This window comes from Panulirus ornatus, chromosome 54 (genome assembly GCF_036320965.1).
Source record: "Panulirus ornatus isolate Po-2019 chromosome 54, ASM3632096v1, whole genome shotgun sequence".
Lineage (NCBI taxonomy): Eukaryota > Metazoa > Arthropoda > Malacostraca > Decapoda > Palinuridae > Panulirus > Panulirus ornatus.
Window position 1 is genome coordinate 4988505 of NC_092277.1, and position 22066 is coordinate 5010570.

At 43.1% G+C, this 22066-nt stretch overlaps 1 protein-coding gene and 1 long non-coding RNA gene across 9 annotated transcripts in view; one reads left to right on the forward strand and one right to left on the reverse strand.

The window, feature by feature from the left end:
- The window catches only part of LOC139765362 (uncharacterized), a 574294-nt gene that overhangs the window by 290200 nt on the left and 262028 nt on the right, over positions 1-22066 (reverse strand). The window contains exon 3 of one of the 8 annotated variants that reach the window (XR_011716651.1): positions 12162-17497. The exons of the other annotated variants lie outside the window; for them this stretch is intronic. The gene's annotated coding sequence lies outside the window, so the exon portion shown is untranslated. Of the gene's footprint in view, positions 1-12161; positions 17498-22066 lie in introns of those variants that run through there. 8 annotated transcript variants of the gene reach the window in all.
- LOC139765363 (uncharacterized) lies at positions 6999-20988 on the forward strand. The gene is made up of 2 exons (XR_011716652.1): positions 6999-7166; positions 20027-20988. It is a non-coding gene; the product is annotated as an uncharacterized lncRNA (long non-coding RNA).

Below are 22066 nucleotides of genomic sequence, written 5' to 3' on the forward strand. Positions count from 1 at the left end.
TATATATATATATATATATATATATATCCTGGGAGCCTTGAAGAATGTAAGGAAGTCGAGAACATTATCTCGGAAAGCAAAAATGGGTATGTTTGAAGGAATAGTAGTTCCAACAATGTTGTATGGTTGCGAGGCGTGGGCTATGGATAGAGTTGTGCGCAGGAGGATGGATGTGCTGGAAATGAGATGTTTGAGGACAATATGTGGTGTGAGGTGGTTTGATCGAGTAAGTAATAATAGGGTAAGAGAGATGTGTGAAAGTAAAAAGAGTGTGGTTGAGAGAGCAGGAGAGGGGGTTTTGAAATGGTTTGGGCACATGGAGAGAATGAGTGAGAAAAGATTGACCAAGAGGATATATGTGTCGGAGGTGAAGGGAACGAGGAGAAGTGGGAGACCAAATTGGAGGTGGAAAGATGGAGTGAAAAAGATTTTGTGTGATCGGGGCCTGAACATGCAGGAGGGTGAAAGGAGGGCAAGGAATAGAGTGAATTGGATCGATGTGGTATACCGGGGTTGACGTACTGTCAATGGATTGAACCAGGGCATGTGAAGCGTCTGGGGTAAACCATGGAAAGTTGTGTGGGGCCTGGATGTGGAAAGGGAGCTGTGGTTTCGGGCATTATTGCATGACAGCTAGAGACTGAGTGTGAACGAATGGGGCCTTTGTTGTCTTTTCCTAGTGCTACCTCGCACACATGAGGGGGGAGGGGGATGGTATTCCATGTGTGGTGAGGTGGCGAAGGGAATGAATAAAGGCAGACATTGTGAATTGAGTGCATGGGTATATATGTATGTGTCTGTGTGTGTATATATATGTGTACATTGAGATGTATAGGTATGTATATTTGTGTGTGTGGGCGTGTGTGTGTGTGCATTGTGTATGGGGGTGGGTTGGGCCATTTCTTTCGTCTGTTTCCTTGTGCTACCTCGCAAACGCGGGAGACAGCGACAAAGCAAAATAAATAATATATGGGGGAGCAAGAATACTTCCCATGTATTCCCTGCGTGTCGTAGAAGGCGACTAAAAGGGGAGGGAGTGGGGGGCTGGAAATCCTCCCCTCTCGTTTTTTTTTTAATTTTCCAAAAGAAGGAACAGAGAACTGGGCCAGGTGAGGGTAGTCCCTCAAAGGCCCAGTCCTCTGTTCTTGGCGCTACCTCGCTAATGCGGGAAATGGCGAATAGTTTGAAAGAAAAAAAAAGATATATATATATATATATATATATATATATATATATATATATATTTTTTTTTTTCTCTTTTTTTTATACTTTGTCGCTGTCTCCCGCGTTTGCGAGGTAGCGCAAGGAAACAGACGAAAGAAATGGCCCAACCCCCCCCCATACACATGTACATACACACGTCCACACACGCAAATATACATACCTACACAGCTTTCCATGGTTTACCCCAGACGCTTCACATGCCCCGACTCAATCCACTGACAGCACGTCAACCCCTGTATACCACATCGCTCCAATTCACTCTATTCCTTGCCCTCCTTTCACCCTCCTGCATGTTCAGGCCCCGATCACACAAAATCTTTTTCACTCCATCTTTCCACCTCCAATTTGGTCTCCCTCTTCTCCTCGTTCCCTCCACCTCCGACACATATATCCTCTTGGTCAATCTTTCCTCACTCTTTCTCTCCATGTGCCCAAACCATTTCAAAACACCCTCTTCTGCTCTCTCAACCACGCTCTTTTTATTTCCACACATCTCTCTTACCCTTACGTTACTTACTCGATCAAACCACCTCACACCACACATTGTCCTCAAACATCTCATTTCCAGCACATCCATCCTCCTGCGCACAACTCTATCCATAGCCCACGCCTTGCAACCATACAACATTGTTGGAACCACTATTCCTTCAAACATACCCATTTTTGCTTTCCGAGATAATGTTCTCGACTTCCACACATTTTTCAAGGCTCCCAAAATTTTCGCCCCCTCCCCCACCCTATGATCCACTTCCGCTTCCATGGTTCCATCCGCTGACAGATCCACTCCCAGATATCTAAAACACTTCACTTCCTCCAGTTTTTCTCCATTCAAACTCACCTCCCAATTGACTTGACCCTCAACCCTACTGTACCTAATAACCTTGCTCTTATTCACATTTACTCTTAACTTTCTTCTTCCACACACTTTACCAAACTCAGTCACCAGCTTCTGCAGTTTCTCACATGAATCAGCCACCAGCGCTGTATATATATATGTATATATATATGTTGCTTGTGTTGAAACCTGGAGTTTGAATCAAATGCCATAAATGATGGGCCTAGTTTTGAAATTCTATGATACGGTGTGGGAACGAAGTAAGAATAATGTTTTCCTTCTTTCAATGGTAAGTTAGAATTCAGAAGTCACATAAGATACACAGAAGGATATGTTTTATCAGATGTTGACCTGATCCAGTCTGTCTTACATATCTTATTAGTCATTCTCTCCGTATCCTAACTCCAACATGCTCTTCTTACTATCACACATCTCTCTTATATTGTCCTTTCTGACTTGGGTAAACCTCCTAATACTGTCTTGGGGAATTTCATATAAACACGTCTACCCATAATCATTCTTCTACATGCAAGGTCCAGCTCATTTATATATTATATATTACAGTGATCAACAACATTTGAACTGGTTTATTCCTCAGGTCTATCTACACGCAAGAGAGCCATAACCAACAAACTGTTTGATACAAGGATGTCTGATGGCAAGAGAAGGTCACAGGATGGCTGATGGCAAGAGAAGGTCACAGGATGGCTGATGGCAAGAGAAGGTCACAGGATGGCTGATGGCAAGAGAAGGTCACAGGATATCTGATGGCAAGAGAAGGTCACAGGATGGCTGATGGCAAGAGAAGGTCACAGGATGGCTGATGGCAAGAGAAGGTCACAGGATGTCTGATGGCAAGAGAAGGTCACAGGATGGCTGATGGCAAGAGAAGGTCACAGGATGGCTGATGGCAAGAGAAGGTCACAGGATGGCTGATGGCAAGAGAAGGTCACAGGAAGGCTGATGGCAAGAGAAGGTCACAGGATGTCTGATGGCAAGAGAAGGTCACAGGATGGCTGATGGCAAGAGAAGGTCACAGGATGTCTGATGGCAAGAGAAGGTCACAGGATGGCTGATGGCAAGAGAAGGTCACAGGATGGCTGATGGCAAGAGAAGGTTACAGGATGGCTGATGGCAAGAGAAGGTTACAGGATGTCTGATGGCAAGAGAAGGTCACAGGATGGCTGATGGCAAGAGAAGGTCACAGGATGGCTGATGGCAAGAGAAGGTCACAGGATGGCTGATGGCAAGAGAAGGTCACAGGATGGCTGATGGCAAGAGAAGGTCACAGGATGGCTGATGGCAAGAGAAGGTCACAGGATGGCTGATGGCAAGAGAAGGTCACAGGATGGCTGATGGCAAGAGAAGGTCACAGGATGGCTGATGGCAAGAGAAGGTCACAGGATGGCTGATGGCAAGAGAAGGTCACAGGATGGCTGATGGCAAGAGAAGGTCACAGGATGGCTGATGGCAAGAGAAGGTTACAGGATGGCTGATGGCAAGAGAAGGTCACAGGATGGCTGATGGCAAGAGAAGGTTACAGGATGGCTGATGGCAAGAGGTCCCAGGATGGCTGATGGCAAGAGAAGGTTACAGGATGGCTGATGGCAAGAGAAGGTCACAGGATGTCTGATGGCAAGAGAAGGTTACAGGATGGCTGATGGCAAGAGAAGGTCACAGGATGGCTGATGGCAAGAGAAGGTTACAGGATGTCTGATGGCAAGAGAAGGTCACAGGATGGCTGATGGCAAGAGAAGGTTACAGGATGTCTGATGGCAAGAGAAGGTTACAGGATGGCTGATGGCAAGAGAAGGTCACAGGATGTCTGATGGCAAGAGGTTACAGGATGGCTGATAGCAAGAGAAGGTCACAGGATGTCTGATGGCAAGAGAAGGTCACAGGATGTCTGATGGCAAGAGAAGGTTACAGGATGGCTGATGGCAAGAGAAGGTCACAGGATGTCTTATGGCAAGAGAAGGTCACAGGATGTCCGATGGCAAGAGAAGGTTACAGGATGGCTGATGGCAAGAGAAGGTCACAGGATGGCTGATGGCAAGAGAAGGTTACAGGATGGCTGATGGCAAGAGAAGGTCACAGGATGTCTGATGGCAAGAGAAGGTTACAGGATGGCTGATGGCAAGAGAAGGTCACAGGATGTCTGATGGCAAGAGAAGGTTACAGGATGGCTGATAGCAAGAGAAGGTCACAGGATGGCTGATGGCAAGAGAAGGTTACAGGATGGCTGATGGCAAGAGAAGGTCACAGGATGTCTGATGGCAAGAGAAGGTCACAGGATGTCTGATGGCAAGAGAAGGTCACAGGATGTCTGATGGCAAGAGAAGGTCACAGGATGTCTGATGGCAAGAGAAGGTTACAGGATGGCTGATGGCAAGAGAAGGTCACAGGATGGCTGTTGGCAAGAGAAGGTCACAGGATGGCTGATGGCAAGAGAAGGTTACAGGATGGCTGATGGCAAGAGAAGGTCACAGGATGGCTGATGGCAAGAGAAGGTTACAGGATGGCTGATGGCATGAGAAGGTTACAGGATGTCTGATGGCAAGAGAAGGTCACAGGATGGCTGATGGCAAGAGAAGGTCACAGGATGTCTGATGGCAAGAGAAGGTTACAGGATGTCTGATGGCAAGAGAAGGTCACAGGATGGCTGATGGCAAGAGAAGGTCACAGGATGGCTGATGGCAAGAGAAGGTCACAGGATGGCTGATGGCAAGAGAAGGTCACAGGATGGCTGATGGCAAGAGATCACAGGATGGCTGATGGCAAGATAAGGTCACAGGATGGCTGATGGCAAGAGAAGGTCACAGGATGGCTGATGACAAGATAAGGTCACAGGATGGCTGATGGCAAGAGAAGGTTACAGGATGGCTGATGGCAAGAGAAGGTTACAGGATGGCTGATGGCAAGAGAAGGTTACAGGATGGCTGATGGCAAGAGGTCCCAGGATGGCTGATGGCAAGAGAAGGTTACAGGATGGCTGATGGCAAGAGAAGGTCACAGGATGTCTGATGGCAAGAGAAGGTTACAGGATGGCTGATGGCAAGAGAAGGTCACAGGATGGCTGATGGCAAGAGAAGGTTACAGGATGTTTGATGGCAAGAGAAGGTCACAGGATGGCTGATGGCAAGAGAAGGTTACAGGATGTCTGATGGCAAGAGAAGGTTACAGGATGGCTGATGGCAAGAGAAGGTCACAGGATGTCTGATGGCAAGAGAAGGTTACAGGATGGCTGATAGCAAGAGAAGGTCACAGGATGTCTGATGGCAAGAGAAGGTCACAGGATGTCTGATGGCAAGAGAAGGTTACAGGATGGCTGATGGCAAGAGAAGGTCACAGGATGTCTTATGGCAAGAGAAGGTCACAGGATGTCCGATGGCAAGAGAAGGTTACAGGATGGCTGATGGCAAGAGAAGGTCACAGGATGGCTGATGGCAAGAGAAGGTTACAGGATGGCTGATGGCAAGAGAAGGTCACAGGATGTCTGATGGCAAGAGAAGGTTACAGGATGGCTGATGGCAAGAGAAGGTCACAGGATGGCTGATGGCAAGAGAAGGTTACAGGATGTCTGATGGCAAGAGAAGGTCACAGGATGGCTGATTGCAAGAGAAGGTCACAGGATGGCTGATGGCAAGAGAAGGTTACAGGATGTCTGATGGCAAGAGAAGGTCACAGGATGGCTGTTGGCAAGAGAAGGTTACAGGATGTCTGATGGCAAGAGGTCACAGGATGTCTGATGGCAAGAGAATGTCACAGGATGGCTGATGGCAAGAGAAGGTTACAGGATGTCTGATGGCAAGAGAAGGTCACAGGATGTCTGATGGCAAGAGAAGGTCACAGGATGACTGATGGCAAGAGAAGGTTACAGGATGTCTGATGGCAAGAGAAGGTCACAGGATGTCTGATGGCAAGAGAAGGTCACAGGATGGCTGATGGCAAGAGAAGGTTACAGGATGGCTGATGGCAAGAGAAGGTCACAGGATGGCTGATGGCAAGAGAAGGTCACAGGATGGCTGATGGCAAGAGAAGGTCACAGGATGGCTGATGGCAAGAGAAGGTTACAGGATGGCTGATGGCAAGAGAAGGTCACAGGATGGCTGATGGTGAGAGAAGGTCACAGGATGGCTGATGGCAAGAGAAGGTCACAGGATGTCTGATGGCAAGAGAAGGTTACAGGATGTCTGATGGCAAGAGAAGGTCACAGGATGGCTGATGGCAAGAGAAGGTTACAGGATGGCTGATGGCAAGAGAAGGTCACAGGATGGCTGATCTCAAGAGAAGGTCACAGGATGGCTGATGGCAAGAGAAGGTCACAGGATGGCTGATGGCAAGAGAAGGTCACAGGATGGCTGATGGCAAGAGAAGGTTACAGGATGGCTGATGGCAAGAGAAGGTTACAGGATGTCTGATGGCAAGAGAAGGTCACAGGATGTCTGATGGCAAGAGAAGGTCACAGGATGGCTGATGGCAAGAGAAGGTTACAGGATGGCTGATGGCAAGAGAAGATCACAGGATGGCTGATGGTGAGAGAAGGTCACAGGATGGCTGATGGCAAGAGAAGGTCACAGGATGTCTGATGGCAAGAGAAGGTTACAGGATGTCTGATGGCAAGAGAAGGTCACAGGATGGCTGATGGCAAGAGAAGGTTACAGGATGGCTGATGGCAAGAGAAGGTCACAGGATGGCTGATGGCAAGAGAAGGTCACAGGATGGCTGATGGCAAGAGAAGGTCACAGGATGGCTGATGGCAAGAGAAGGTTACAGGATGGCTGATGGCAAGAGAAGGTCACAGGATGGCTGATGGCAAGAGAAGGTCACAGGATGGCTGATGGCAAGAGAAGGTCACAGGATGGCTGATGGCAAGAGAAGGTCACAGGATGGCTGATGGCAAGAGAAGGTCACAGGATGGCTGATGGCAAGAGAAGGTCACAGGATGGCTGATGGCAAGAGAAGGTCACAGGATGGCTGATGGCAAGAGAAGGTCACAGGATGGCTGATGGCAAGAGAAGGTCACAGGATGGCTGATGGCAAGAGAAGGTCACAGGATGGCTGATGGCAAGAGAAGGTCACCAATGTTTATTCCTCCAACAGAAGGGTATGGAAATAAGTCAGTATAAGTAAACTTCATTCACCTGGATAACCAGAAACCTTTGTAGTTGATTACATGAGTGTGGCTTTTCCACATTTCAGCTGGTTTGTCCAGACAAACACCTTATGTACACAGTTTCCCATTCTGTCCTTCCACCATGCCTTCAGCTTTCATTCTGATATTTCTTACACACACACACACACACACACACACGTTGTGTTAGTATTGCTTGCTTCTCTTATTTCTATACTTCCTTAACACTCATATCCCACTTTACTGACCTCTACCATACATCCTTTTCTAATTTCCTCATATGATATGCTGTTTATTCTGCTAATCCCACATACCTTCAAACATTCTGTTTCACCTTCTTGCATTTTTTATTGCATTCTGCACTTAAAGTATATTGCCTTTATAAGAAATCCTTTTGAAATTTTAAAGGAATTTTATTTTGTTTAGTTATATACTGGAAGCCCATGATTTTGCCCATGACCATGCTTTAGGTGGTCTGAACTTGAAGTAATGGATATTTGCTAATTCTGGTGAGCAAATCAGTAAGTTCCTGGTCAGTTTCCGAAAAATACTGAAATGAAAATATAAAAGATAGTTCAGTTGTTGATCTTAGTTAACCTTGAAAGCACAACTGTAGGTGATGTTAACACTTGTTGGTTCTCTTGGATGTTCATTTGATACTCAGTTTTTGTAACCATATTTTCAGGTAGATGTAGTTATACCATAATCATATTTCATGATAGTCCACATACCTGACAGTCTAGCTATCTATCTATATCTCTGATGCCTGCTCCCTGAGAAGATTAACCTAGAACTATGGACTTTTTTAGAAGTATGCCAGATATACACGACAGCACCATTGGTGATGGTCAGTTGTATTTTCTAGCATCCCAGAAAGCTTTGCAGAAATTGAATTCTTTCCAGTTTTCTGCCTATATTATTTTCCACTTCTGCCTTTCCCTGTCTTTTTGCCTTCTTCCCAGAGGAACCAAGTATGTGTTATGAGTTTTCATGTGCACCAAATCAAGGATAAAACTTTTGGATGCTTCAGCTCCTTTGCACTTAGCCTCCCACTAGGCTCACTCCAGACTTTGCTGAGCTGCCCTCTTACTCATCCAAGCAGTGCGGGGAGTCGAATCCTCTCTCCCTTCTGCACCACCATTGCATGTACCCTTTATCCTGAGTGTTTACTTTTGAGTCCTTTCAGTGCATTAGGCAAGAAGCTATGAATTCACATACTTAATGACCAAATCGCTAACATTCTTTCATCTGCCATCCAAAGATAGTGTATGGATGATACCTATGAGGTTGTTTTTGAGCAGCCAAACTACCAAAGTAAATAGCCAGCTTCCATGCTTCTACAGTGTGGGATTCTGCCATAGGTCGTGGGTGATGCAAGAATGTTCCTTTCCTCTGAGATAGCAGCCATCATAGCCTGTTAGTGACAGATATTTGTGACAGGAACTGTGCTAGTGACAGATCCCTTGATGCTCTGAAGACCATAAGGTTTCAGGAAGGCAAAAGACAGAAGTCCTCTCATTTTAAGGTGCCATGTGATGCTACATTTGTTCCTTTTATCCCCAGGAAGGACAACAGTAAGATCATATTCTAGTTCCTCCATCCGTAGGAAGGACAATGTTAAACTTGGTTAACCACCAAGTAGTACAAACTGTGCCTAGTTTAAAGTGGTGAGATGCATTTATTCATGCCATACCCCATAGACTGACAATCTTGTCTCCAGTCTTTTGCTCTCTGACATCCCTCATCTGTCTCCAAATGCTGTTACCATCAAAGCCTTAAAAAAGCTGAAGCTAGGGAGTTTGCCTTTCTATCCCTCAGTTTAGACCACTTTGTTTTGTGGAAATGAAAGCTCTGAATACCTTGTTAATTTGGCCTCTTTTGGTGTTGAGGGACCTACCAGGTGTTTTTTAAAGCTTGTAGGTTCTCTAAGAATGGACAGACCCTAAACTGTGTTAGATTTGTGTGGAATGGGGGGAAGCTAAGTCGACCCAAGTACCATCTTAAATATGGTAGTCCTGCCCCTGTGCTTGATGTGTGAGTAGGTCCATAGCATAGTCTCCTGTTTTCACTGCTGGAATACAGATTCTGTCTTCTGGTTTTATTTAAGAAAGATGGTTTATGGCTAGTGTACACAATCTTATCAACATACTCCATGAAACTAAAGGCAGCTGTATCTTGTCAGACTATGGTAGATAGCAATGATAATTCTGAGGATGCTATGCCCTTGAAATTATTTTGAAAAGATTTCTGTGACTGTAGATATCTCTGCCCTTTGTGAATCATGTCCCTCCCTAACAGAGCATTCTGTTAAACTTGACCTCATTTAGTGAATCTTTGGGCATGTATTGAAACAGCCTTCAGCTTCATTTAGAGAGACTAATGCAGTCTCTGTTATCTCAGCAAAAATGCTAACGACAAGCTCTGGCAGTCCTCCCCATGTGTAACTCCTTTTTTTCCTCTTAAGGCTGTTCAGAAAATTCTGAGATTTAGCTTTTCAAAACCAGCAGTAAGAGGAAATCCTTTTATAAACCATCTCTTAGAAGGAAATTGCAGGGAGGAGATTGTGAGTGGGGGCTCTCTTACTAATTATCGTAAAAGGAATAGTTCTAGAGGGTTTCTCTGTTCCTTCCATACTTGTCTAGGAAAACCATTAGTGTACCCGAGTCCAAGTATGCTAAAGGCAAAGGTTCATTTCAAGGCCAAGATAGGTGTGTTTCATGCAAGTTTCCTCCAAAATACATTGTCTGGGAAAAAAAATAGTTGACAACAAAAAACTTCTTGGTCTCCTTCACCATCCACAAAAATAATGGTACATTGACATTTTAGTACTTTGTCATGTCTCATTTGGCTTTAATTACTATCTGCAGATATGTGATGTGTGTATGGAATTGGTAAGGTTCCTGAAGTATTCTATTACCATGTTTTGGGTCTCCTAAATGAAGTGAGGCATTGAAGAGTTGTTGCCGGAAGCAAGGTTGACTTTCATCTGGTTTCAGCAGTTCTCATTTGTGTTAAGGTCTAGGGAGTTCCCAGGCCACTCCAGCAGTTGAATATTTTTCCCTGGTAATCAATGTATCACTTTTCTAACCTTATGGCAGGGGGCAGTACCTGCATAAAGTGATCATGCCCATGAAGCTTATAAAAAAAAGGGAAGGAGATGGTCCTCTAGCACCGTAGTGCACTTCTATCTATTGATTGTAGTGTTCTTAAGGTAAGAAATTAAACCCACCCCTGCCCATTGCACTACCAAAGCAACTCCAAATTATCTCGCAATCTTAGTGTTTCACTTGTTTTCATTGCGAAACAGTATTCATACCAGTTGTCATCCTTTGGCTTGTGTATTCTCCCTTGTCATACTCTAGTCCTTGTATTTGTTAGCAAATGCAAGTTGTTTGCAATTCATTTAATTTGTTTGTAGGAGTTTGGCACCTGACTTGCTGGAGGTAATGTGAAGGTCCTTTTGCAGACAATATTGAATGATTCTTTGAGAAATAATTTCCTAAAAATTTAGTTGGTTTCTCTTGAGTTTGGCAACAGAAATGTGGGTTTGCTTCATTACTTCTCATCTTAAGAGATTATCTTTAGATCTGGAAGTCTTCATAAGGTGACCAGAGATGGGTTATGGTAGTGGAATGACTTGGTCAGGGAGGCCAGTGAACGTAGAAATCCCAGTTTGTTTTTTTTCTTCTTTTTTCCATACTATTCGCCATTTCCTGCATTAGTGAGGTAGCATTAAGAACATAGAACTGAGCTTTTGAGGGATATCCTCACTTGGCCCCTTCTCTGTTCCTTCTTTTGGAAAATTAAAAACGAGAGGGGAGGATTTCCAGCCCCCCACTCCCTCCCCTTTTAGTTGCTTTCTATGACACGCAAGGAATATGTGGGAAGTATTGTTTCATCCCTATCCACAGGGATAAGAAATCCCAGGTATACCCACATTTTCTTGTTTCCTGGTGAGAATTCAGGCTTTCTCCTACTTAGTAAGGTAAGGGCCATCTTTGAAGCACACATGGAGTTATTACAGCACCCATCAGCAAAAGTCCCCAGATGAGTAAGGAAAGAACATAATTCCATAAAGATACTCTTAGGCATACTTAGGGAGGTTACTGGTGCTCTCTCCATAAAAATCATGTCTCAGCAACCAGATGTACAATGATTTCACCCTGAGATTGTCATATGCTTGTACATACTTGCAATAAACCTTAAACGTGTATCGCCTTTGTAAACATATGGGGTGGACATGTGTTTTTTGCAGACATTGTTGCTCATTGCCGTTTGGGGGCACATTCCAAGACATTTGAAAGCTCGATGTCTGGATGTATCTAAAGTTGATATATAAAGATTCAGGGTGGAGTAAGGTATCTTAACCATCCCTTTCAAGAAAGATATTAGGATAGCCCCAACCTTATGATTTCAGGATTGCACATAGAGATGATTGGCAACGATATTATAGGGCTTGCAGTGAGACCATTCTTATTAATACTGTATCTTTTTTATTATTATTTTATTATTTTGCTTTGTCGCTGTCTCCCGCGTTAGCGAGGTAGTGCAAGGAAACAGATGAAAGAATGCCCCAACCCACCCACATACACATGTATATGCATATATGTCCTCACACGCAATTATACATACCTATACATCTTAACGTATACATATATATGCACACACAGACATATACATATATACACATGTACATAATTCATACTGTCTGCCTTTATTCATTCTCATCGCCACCTCGCCACACATGTAATAATAACCCCCTCCCCCCTCATGTGTGTGAGGTAGTGCTAGGAAAAGACAACAAAGGCCCCATTCATTCACACTCAGTCTCTAGCTGTCATGTATTAATGCACCAAAACCACAGCTCCCTTTCCACATCCAGGCCCCACACAACTTTCCATGGTTTACCCCAGACGATTCACATGCCCTGGTTCAGTCCATTCAGTTGACAGCATGTCGACCCCGGTATACCACATCGTTCCAATTCACTCCATTCCTTGCACGCCTTTCACCCTCCTGCATGTTCAGGCCCTGATCACTCAAAGTCTTTTTCACTTCATCTTTCCACCTCCAATTTGGTCTCCCACTTCTCCTCGTTCCCTCCACCTCTGACACATATATCCTCTTTGTCAATCTTTCCTCACTCAGTCTCTCCATGTGACCAAACCATTTCAAAACACCCTCTTCTGCTCTCTCAACCACACTCTTTTTATTTCCACACATCTCTCTTACTCTATTATTACTTTCTTGATCAAACCACCTCACACCACATATTGTCCTCAAACATCTCATTTCCAGCACATCCACCCTCCTGTGCACAACTCTATCCATAGCCCACACCTCGCAACCATACAAAATTGTTGGAACCACTATTCCTTCAAACATACCCATTTTGGCTTTCTGAGATAATGCTCTCGACTTCCACACACTCTTCAACGCTCCCAGAATTTTCGCTTCTTCCCCCACCCTATGATTCATATGGCTTCCATGGTTCCATCCGCTGCCAAATCCACTCCCAGATATCTAAAACACTTCACTTCCTCCAGTTTTTCTCCATTCAAACTTACCTCCCAATTAACTTGACCCTCAACCCTACTGAACCTCATAACCTTGCTCTTATTCACATTTACTTTCAACTTTCTTCTCTCATACACTTTACCAAACTCAGTCACCAGCTTCTGCAGTTTCTCATGAATCAGCCACCAGCGCTGTATCATCAACGAACAACAACTGACTCACTTCCCACTCTCTCTCATCCACAACAGACTGCATACTTGCCCCTCTTTCCAAAACTCTTGCATTCACCTCCCTAACACCCCCTTCCATAAACAAATTAAACAACCATGGAGACATCACACACCCATGCTGCAAACCTACATTCACTGAGAACCAATCACTTTCCTCTCTTCCTACACGTATACATGCCTTACATCCTTGATAAATACTTTTCACTGCTTCTAACAACTTGCCTCCCACACCATATATTCTTAATACCTTCCACAGAGCATCTCTATCAACTCTATCATATGCCTTCTCCAGATCCATAAAGGCTACATACAAATCCATTTGCTTTCCTAAGTATTTCTCACATACATTCTTCAAAGCAAACACCTGATCCACACATCCTCTACCACTTCTGAAACCACACCGCTCTTCCCCAATCTGATGCTCTGTACATGACTTCACCCTCACAATCAATACCCTCCCATATAATTTCCCAGCAATACTAAACAAACTTATACCTCTGTAATTTGAGCACTCACCTTTGTCCCCTTTGCCTTTGTACGATGGCACTATGCAGGCATTCCACCAATCCTCAGGCACCTCACCATGAATCATACATCCATTAAATAACCTTACCAACCAGTCAACAATAAAGTCACCCCCTTTTTTAATAAATTCCACAGCAATACCATCCAACCCTGCTGCCTTGCCGGCTTTCATCTTCCGCAAAGCTTTTACTACCTCTTCTCTGTTTACCAAATCATTTTCCCTAACCCTCTCACTTTGCACACCAATTCGACCAAAACACCCTATATCTGCCACTCTATCATCAAACACATTCAACAAACCCTCAAAATACTCACTCCATCTCCTTCTCACATCACCACTACTTGTTATCATCTCCCCATTAGCCCCCTTCACTGAGGTTCCCATTTATTCCCTTGTCTCACGCACTTTATTTACCTCCTTCCAAAGCATCTTTTTATTCTCTAAAATTTAATGATACTCTCTCACCCCAACTCTCATTTGCCCTCTTTTTCATGTCTTGCACCTTTCTCTTGACCTCCTGTCTCTTTCTTTTATACATCTCCCACTCATTTGCATTATTTCCCTGCAAAAATCGTCCAAATGCCTCTCTCTTCTCTTTCACAAATAATCTTACTTCTTCATCCCACCATTCACTACCCTTTCTAATATGCCCACCTCCCTCGTTTCTCATGCCACAAGCATCTTTTGCGCAAGCCATCACTGCTTCCCTGAATACATCCCATTCCTCCCCCACTCCCCTTACCTCCTTCGTTCTCACCTTTTTCCATTCTGTACTCAGTCTCTCCTGGTACTTCCTCACACAAGTCTCCTTCCTAAGCTCACTTACTCTCACCACTCTCTTCACCCCAACATTCTCCTTTCTTTTCTGAAAACCTCTACAAATTTTCACCTTCGCCTCCACAAGATAATGATCAGACATCCCTCCAGTTGCACCTCTCAGCACATTAACATCCAAAAGTCTCTCTTTCACTTGCCTATCAATTAACACGTAATCCAGTAACGCTCTCTGGCCATCTCTCCTACTTACATACATATATTTATGTATATCTCTCTTTTAAACCAGGTATTCCCAATCACCTGTCCTTTTTCAGCACATAAATCTACAAGCTCTTCACCATTTCCATTTACAACACTGAACACCTCATGTATACCAATTATTCCCTCAACTGCCACATTACTCACCTTTGCATTCAAATCACCCATCACTATAACCCGGTCTCGTGCATCAAAACTACTAACGCACTCATTCAGCTGCTCCCAAAACACTTGCCTCTCATGATCTTTCTTCTCATGCCCAGGTGCATATGCACCAATAATCACCCATCTCTCTCCATCAACTTTCAGTTTTACCCATATCAATCTAAAGTTTACTTTCTTACACTCTATTACATACTCCCACCACTCCTGTTTCAGGAGTAGTGCTACTCCTTCCCTTGCTCTTGTCCTCTCACTAACCCCTGACTTTACTCCCAAGACATTCCCAAACCCCTCTTCCCCTTTAATCTTGAGCTTCGTTTCACTCAGAGCCAAAACATCCAGGTTCCTTTCCTCAATTATACTACCTATCTCTCCTTTTTTCTCATCTTGGTTACATCTACACACATTTAGACACCCCAATCTGAGCCTTCGAGGAGGATGAGTACTCTCCGCGTGACTCCTTCTTCTGTTTCCCCTTTTAGAAAGTTTAAAATACAAGAAGGGGAGGGTTTCTAGTCCCCCGCTCCCGTCCCCTTTAGTCGCCTTCTACGACACATGAGGAATGTGTGGGAAGTATTCTTTCTCCCCTATCCCCAGGGATAGGGGAGAAAGAATACTGTATTTATTCCAAGGAAAATTCAAATGAGGAAAAAATTGTTTTGGATCTGTCACTTCTAAACAGGGAAGCATTTGCCAGTCAAGGGCTTCAGGTTCAGAACACTTAAAAAAACTGGGTTTCATCATCAACCTGAACAGGTCCCACTTATTTCCCAGCCAAGTGTCTTGTGGCAAGGAATTGATTGAAACACTCAGACTGGCACTCTTGGTCTTCCTGGGAATAAAACTTGGGACTATGCAAATGTTGTAGTTGCTTGCATTGCCAGCCCATTGTGTCTCTTTGCCAAGTACATGACAAGGTTGCAGGCCAGAAAAGTTACCATTTAGGAAAAAAAAAATGCAGAAAGCAGAGATCTTCCAAGAGCACTTCCCTGGGAATTTCTCATATCTTTAGTTAGGTGGATTTTTGTACAGAACCTCCAGAAACCTGCTTTGGAGACCTCCAGTGACTTCTCTGCTTGTTTGAATGGACAATATGAATCAAGGATTTGATTTTCATTCTTCAGAGGGCCATTTTGATGTTTGCCTTTGGATGGAGATATAAAAGTCCTTTCCTAATAATGTTTTCCCATTATTATCCATCTCTCCAAATGTCCTGAGTCCAGAATGCAAAGCTCAATTTTCAGTGTACAATATTGTGGCTGTGTGATGCCTTATAAACAGCGGTTCTTACAAAGCCCTGCTTCTCTTATTGTTAATGAAACAAATCTCTCCCTGGCTATATCCAAAGGGTTTTCTTGCAAAGCTTCATATTTTTAAGGGGTACATCAGCATATGTCCAAGTAAGCTCACATACATTGTCAATAGTAATATTTATTGCCCCTCTCTCCCCAAGTGGATCTCCTTACCACTAGAACCAGTGCATTACTTGTTTTGTGCTTCACTAGTTTTAAATGTAGGAGCAGTTGTGACCAATGCTAACTCTTCAGATTGAAATTAATGAATCATTGGAATCCTATTAATCTTTTTCCCTCAGTTCATCTTTCTGGATTTTCTTTTTCAGACTGGCTGGTTTTCAGGGTTTAATAACACTGGTAGCCCTTATGTGGGACAACAACCCTGGTGCCAGTGACTCCCTCACCTGTAACATACTCTCCATTTGATAACCTTAAATCCCTTTGGATCACCTTTTTTTTCATGACTCTAACCACTCAGTGCTGAACTTTGGAATTTACTCATACAGATTTTCTCAAACACTTCTACGGGCAGAGGTTTGGGAAAAGTCAAACAGATGATCTTGTATGTAACATTTGCCCTTCTACTCGTAACCATTTCCAGTTGGTCTGAAAACTCTGATAAACATTGCAGTCTTGAAGAAACTGATGTCTTGAATGTTACTAAAGCCTTATATTTAAGTTCTTTTGCCTTTTATCACAGAAATTGTGCCATTCATAAGTGCACCCCTCAAGAACTCCTCCCTCAGGATTTTCATATTACTGTTATCGGACAGGCCCCTGTTGGGATAAACATCTCCAGTTTTTCTCTCTATGGAGACCAGTTGCTTGTCTTGAACAGCAATCTCGTATGGGTCAAGATGACCCTAAACTCAAGGTTTTTGGCTGATAAAGAAATTTATGCTATTTAGAAATACCTCTTATGTCATCTGCTCTTGAAAGATTTCATCAAGAGAGCATCATGCCTTGTGCCCAGTGAAACATCATGAGAGATTTTTTACTTTTCTGGAGATTATTGAAGGGGCTTTATTTGTGCACCCAGAATTTTTTAGAGCCTTTCAGCAAGGAATATATCTCTGGATATAGGAACTTGTATGATTGACTCAACCTGGGTTTGATACAAGAACATATGATTTGAAAAAGGTGGTCTCTTAATCTGAAACCTTTTGTTGGAGAAAGTCAAGACAAGGGATTGTAAGGACTTGTTTTCCATCTTTGTTTGGTGTTACTTTAGTGTGGACATTGTTGTGTCTATCCTGTGTGGCTCCAGGAATTCTTCTTTAAGAGTTGGATTCCATTGTAGGTATCCATATTTGTTTTAGACGTATTCTTATTCTTATTTTCCTCTAGTTTTCATATCTTGCCCTGCAGTTTCCTTCCGAAAACTCTTTCCTGTGTCCTTGCTTTGACTGTCCCTGGGTTGAGGATCATGATCTCCAAATAGTGAGCTCTGATGGGCTGGAGGTGAGTAGGTCGATGATGTCATCCCAGTGAGGGTCTCTGATCAGTGGAACGCAGGCTAGCACTTCCTCACCACAAGTCCTGAAAGTTGGAAATTTCTGAGAAAGTCTTTGAGAATATATCTCATGCTCAGAGGACACTGCTTCAAGGAGAATTTATTAATCTATTTAGTTTTCTGAGTTGAGAAAAAACTTTTTCACGGCCTTCCACTCCCGATACCTTGCCCATGTTCATCTCAGCACTTACATTAAGTTTTATTTCCAGTTTCAGTTGCCAGGTGCTATTCCGATGAGTGCTTCAGCATCCCACCAAAAGTAGTTTGCCCTGACGTATATTTCATGCTTCAGAGATGAACTTTTTAATTAGTCATTTGCATTTTTGATCCCATAACCCAGAGGAAACCCGTAAACCAGCAGGTCTTTGAAATGTTCTGGTTATGGAAACTGGTCTTCAGGCATTTAGGGTGTCTGGGTTTTAAAGCATACACTCTTGAAGGAATTATTTTGAGATTTTTGTTATTGAATGAAATAACTTTTTGGTAGGGGAAAAAAAAATGAAGATCTCAAATGAGGTTAAGGATGATATGACTGCACCTGTCACTTAACATAGGATTGGAACTTGTAGTTTTGCAAAGTTTAATGTCAGTGTAGTAAGCTTAATAATCTAATACTGTAGATATAGTATTGGATGGTATTGCAGTGGAATTTATTAAAAAAGGGGGTGACTGTATTGTTGACTGGTTGGTAAGGTTATTTAATGTATGTATGACTCATGGTGAGGTGCCTGAGGATTGGCGGAATGCGTACATAGTGCCATTGTACAAAGGCAAAGGGGATAAGAGTGAGTGCTCAAATTACAGAGGTATAAGTTTGTTGAGTATTCCTGGTAAATTATATGGGAGGGTATTGATTGAGAGGGTGAAGGCATGTACAGAGCATCAGATTGGGGAAGAGCAGTGTGGTTTCAGAAGTGGTAGAGGATGTGTGGATCAGGTGTTTGCTTTGAAGAATGTATGTGAGAAATACTTAGAAAAGCAAATGGATTTGTATGTAGCATTTATGGATCTGGAGAAGGCATATGATAGAGTTGATAGAGATGCTCTGTGGAAGGTATTAAGAATATATGGTGTGGGAGGAAAGTTGTTAGAAGCAGTGAAAAGTTTTTATCGAGGATGTAAGGCATGTGTACGTGTAGGAAGAGAGGAAAGTGATTGGTTCTCAGTGAATGTAGGTTTGCGGCAGGGGTGTGTGATGTCTCCATGGTTGTTTAATTTGTTTATGGATGGGGTTGTTAGGGAGGTAAATGCAAGAGTTTTGGAAAGAGGGGCAAGTATGAAGTCTGTTGGGGATGAGAGAGTTTGGGAAGTGAGTCAGTTGTTGTTCGCTGATGATACAGCGCTGGTGGCTGATTCATGTGAGAAACTGCAGAAGCTGGTGACTGAGTTTGGTAAAGTGTGTGGAAGAAGAAAGTTAAGAGTAAATGTGAATAAGAGCAAGGTTATTAGGTACAGTAGGGTTGAGGGTCAAGTCAATTGGGAGGTGAGTTTGAATGGAGAAAAACTGGAGGAAGTGAAGTGTTTTAGATATCTGGGAGTGGATCTGGCAGCGGATGGAACCATGGAAGCGGAAGTGGATCATAGGGTGGGGGAGGGGGCGAAAATTCTGGGGGCCTTGAAGAATGTGTGGAAGTCGAGAACATTATCTCGGAAAGCAAAAATGGGTATGTTTGAAGGAATAGTGGTTCCAACAATGTTGTATGGTTGCGAGGCGTGGGCTATGGATAGAGTTGAGCGCAGGAGGATGGATGTGCTGGAAATGAGATGTTTGAGGACAATGTGTGGTGTGAGGTGGTTTGATCGAGTGAGTAATGTAAGGGTAAGAGAGATGTGTGGAAATAAAAAGAGCGTGGTTGAGAGAGCAGAAGAGGGTGTTTTGAAGTGGTTTGGGCACATGGAGAGAACGAGTGAGGAAAGATTGACCAAGAGGATATATGTGTCGGAGGTGGAGGGAACGAGGAGAAGAGGGAGACCAAATTGGAGGTGGAAAGATGGAGTGAAAAAGATTTTGTGTGATCGGGGCCTGAACATGCAGGAGGGTGAAAGGAGGGCAAGGAATAGAGTGAATTGGAGCGATGTGGTATACCGGGGTTGACGTGCTGTCAGTGGATTGAATCAAGGCATGTGAAACGTCTGGGGTAAACCATGGAAAGCTGTGTAGGTATGTATATTTGCGTGTGTGGACGTATGTATATACATGTGTATGGGGGGGTTGGGCCATTTCTTTCGTCTGTTTCCTTGCGCTACCTTGCAAACGCGGGAGACAGCGACAAAGTATAATAAAAAAAAAAATATATTTATTTTCCAGTATGATATGCAAGATGATAGACAAGTGAAAGAATTGTAAGGTTGATTGTCTCCAAATTCCATTAAACTTAATTAGGCCAAGTGATGATATTCATATCTGTCTGATCATTCATTTTTTGATATGTCTTGATCAGTGATTTACATTTTTACATGTTTTCTCTTGTCCCATCTTGGACCTTATTACACAGTACAAAATCTTTACCATTTGGAACTCGCTTTCATTGTCTAATGAATTATTTTATTTTCAGTATGGAGACTCCAGATAAGACTTAAGAAGCCAACTTTTCTTTAAGTCAACAAGAGAAATAAGATTGTGGCAGAAAAAGTTGATGTGTTGTAGCAGCGGAGCCTAATGTGTCAAGCTGTCAATTGAGAAGAGGAGCATTTGGCATTCATTTGTCAACTTCATTAAATGGTATCATAATTTGTACTAAACATGGTGGATCTCCAGTACTAATTCTAGTAGCACACCTAGTACAAGGGCGTCTCTTCCAGCTGCAGTCAGTGGAGTTCCTGCAGGTTTACCTGCTAGATTTGCAAAGTAAGTTTTTTCTTGTAAGGTGTGAAGTTGATATATTTCAGACTTGATTTGTACTTATTTTTATGCATTTTGCCTCTTTTTTTAACTTTTGAATTCATTAAGACTTGCTTGTGATGGGTTATTCCCCTATGCTGTGCATGATGTTGCAGTCCAAGATCTCTATCTGGAATTTCTTTTTAATTTAGTATCTTTCAGTTTTTACTTCCCACTTCACACATCATTTTTTTCGTTGGAGGAACAGAGAAAAACGATAGACTCCTCTGGAGTGAGAATATTGTAAAGATATTCCTTCCTGTCCTTTGAAGATGACACAATCTTGCCAAAAATGATAACTTGCTCACATTGTAACAACTTGCAGGTGGATTTGGGTGACTTCATGATAATGATTTATTTATATATTCTGCATCCATACCTTACCTTTTGTACCTTCCTTCCCAAAGTACCCCTTCTCTAGATCTCCCACAGTGCATAGAAAGCTGGCCACATCTACTGGGTGGGACCAAAGATCAGAAAGTATGGTGATTTATGTTTGTCTTTTAATGTTTAGGAGAGTTTTCATTTGAAGATTTGCATCTTTTAACACAATGGATCCTGTGTTATGTTGAATTAATGCATCCATCCTTAAAAACTAAGCAGTTTTTCTCTTGGCCTAATAAAGTTTAATGGAATTCTGAGACAATTAACCATCCTGCAGATCATCCTGGAAAATATCCTAGCATTCTTTGCAGATATTTCTGCCTATGTGAATGCTAAAGCTCATTAGATAAGTCTTGGGGCATACCTTGATACAACTTTCTGTCCCTCGAATTTTCAGCAATAGTGACCTCTCAGAATAAGACAACATGTGGAGTTGCTATGGTATTTGTCTTCTTGTGAACCCCTTTTTCTCTTTGTGGCTAATTGTTAATGGGGTACAGGAATTTCAGTACCCCATATGAGGTGTGAGGTGGATTGATCGAGAAAGTAATAATAGAGTAAGAGAGATGTGTGGAAATAAAAAGAGTGTGGTTGAGAGAGCAGAAGAGGGTGTTTTGAAATGGTTGTGAGGAAAGATTGGCAAAGAGGATATATGTGTCAGAGGAGGAGGGAACGAGAAGTGGGAGACCAAATTGGGGGTGGTAAGATGAAGTGAAAAAGATTTTGAGTGATCGGGGCCTGAACATGCAGGAGGGTGAAAGGTGTGCAAGGAATAGAGTGAATTGGAACGATGTGGTATAACAGGGTCGATGTGCTGTCAGTGGATTGAACCAGGGCATGTGAAGCATCTGGGGTAAACCATGGAAAGTTTTGTGGGGCCTGGATGTAGAAAGGGAGCTGCGGTTTCGGTGCATTATACATGACAGCTAGAGACTGAGTGTGAACGAATGTGGCCTTTGTTGTCTTTTCCTAGCACTACCTCATGCACATGCGGAGGGAAGGGCTTGTCATTTCATGTGTGGCATGGTGGCGACGGGAATGAATAAGGGCAGACAGTATGAATTGTGTGCATGTGTATATATGTATATGTCTGTGTGTGTATATATATGTATACGTGAGATGTATAGGTATATATATGAGTGTGTGTGGACGTGTATGTATATACATGTGTATGTAGGTGGGTTGGGCCATTCTTTTGTCTGTTTTCTTGCACTACCTTGCTAATGGGGAGACAGCGACAAAGTATAATAAATAAATAATAAAAGATCTGGTTCCAACGTTCTTCATTACCAAGAATGCACTGAAATCTACATGTCAAATTTTATTTCTG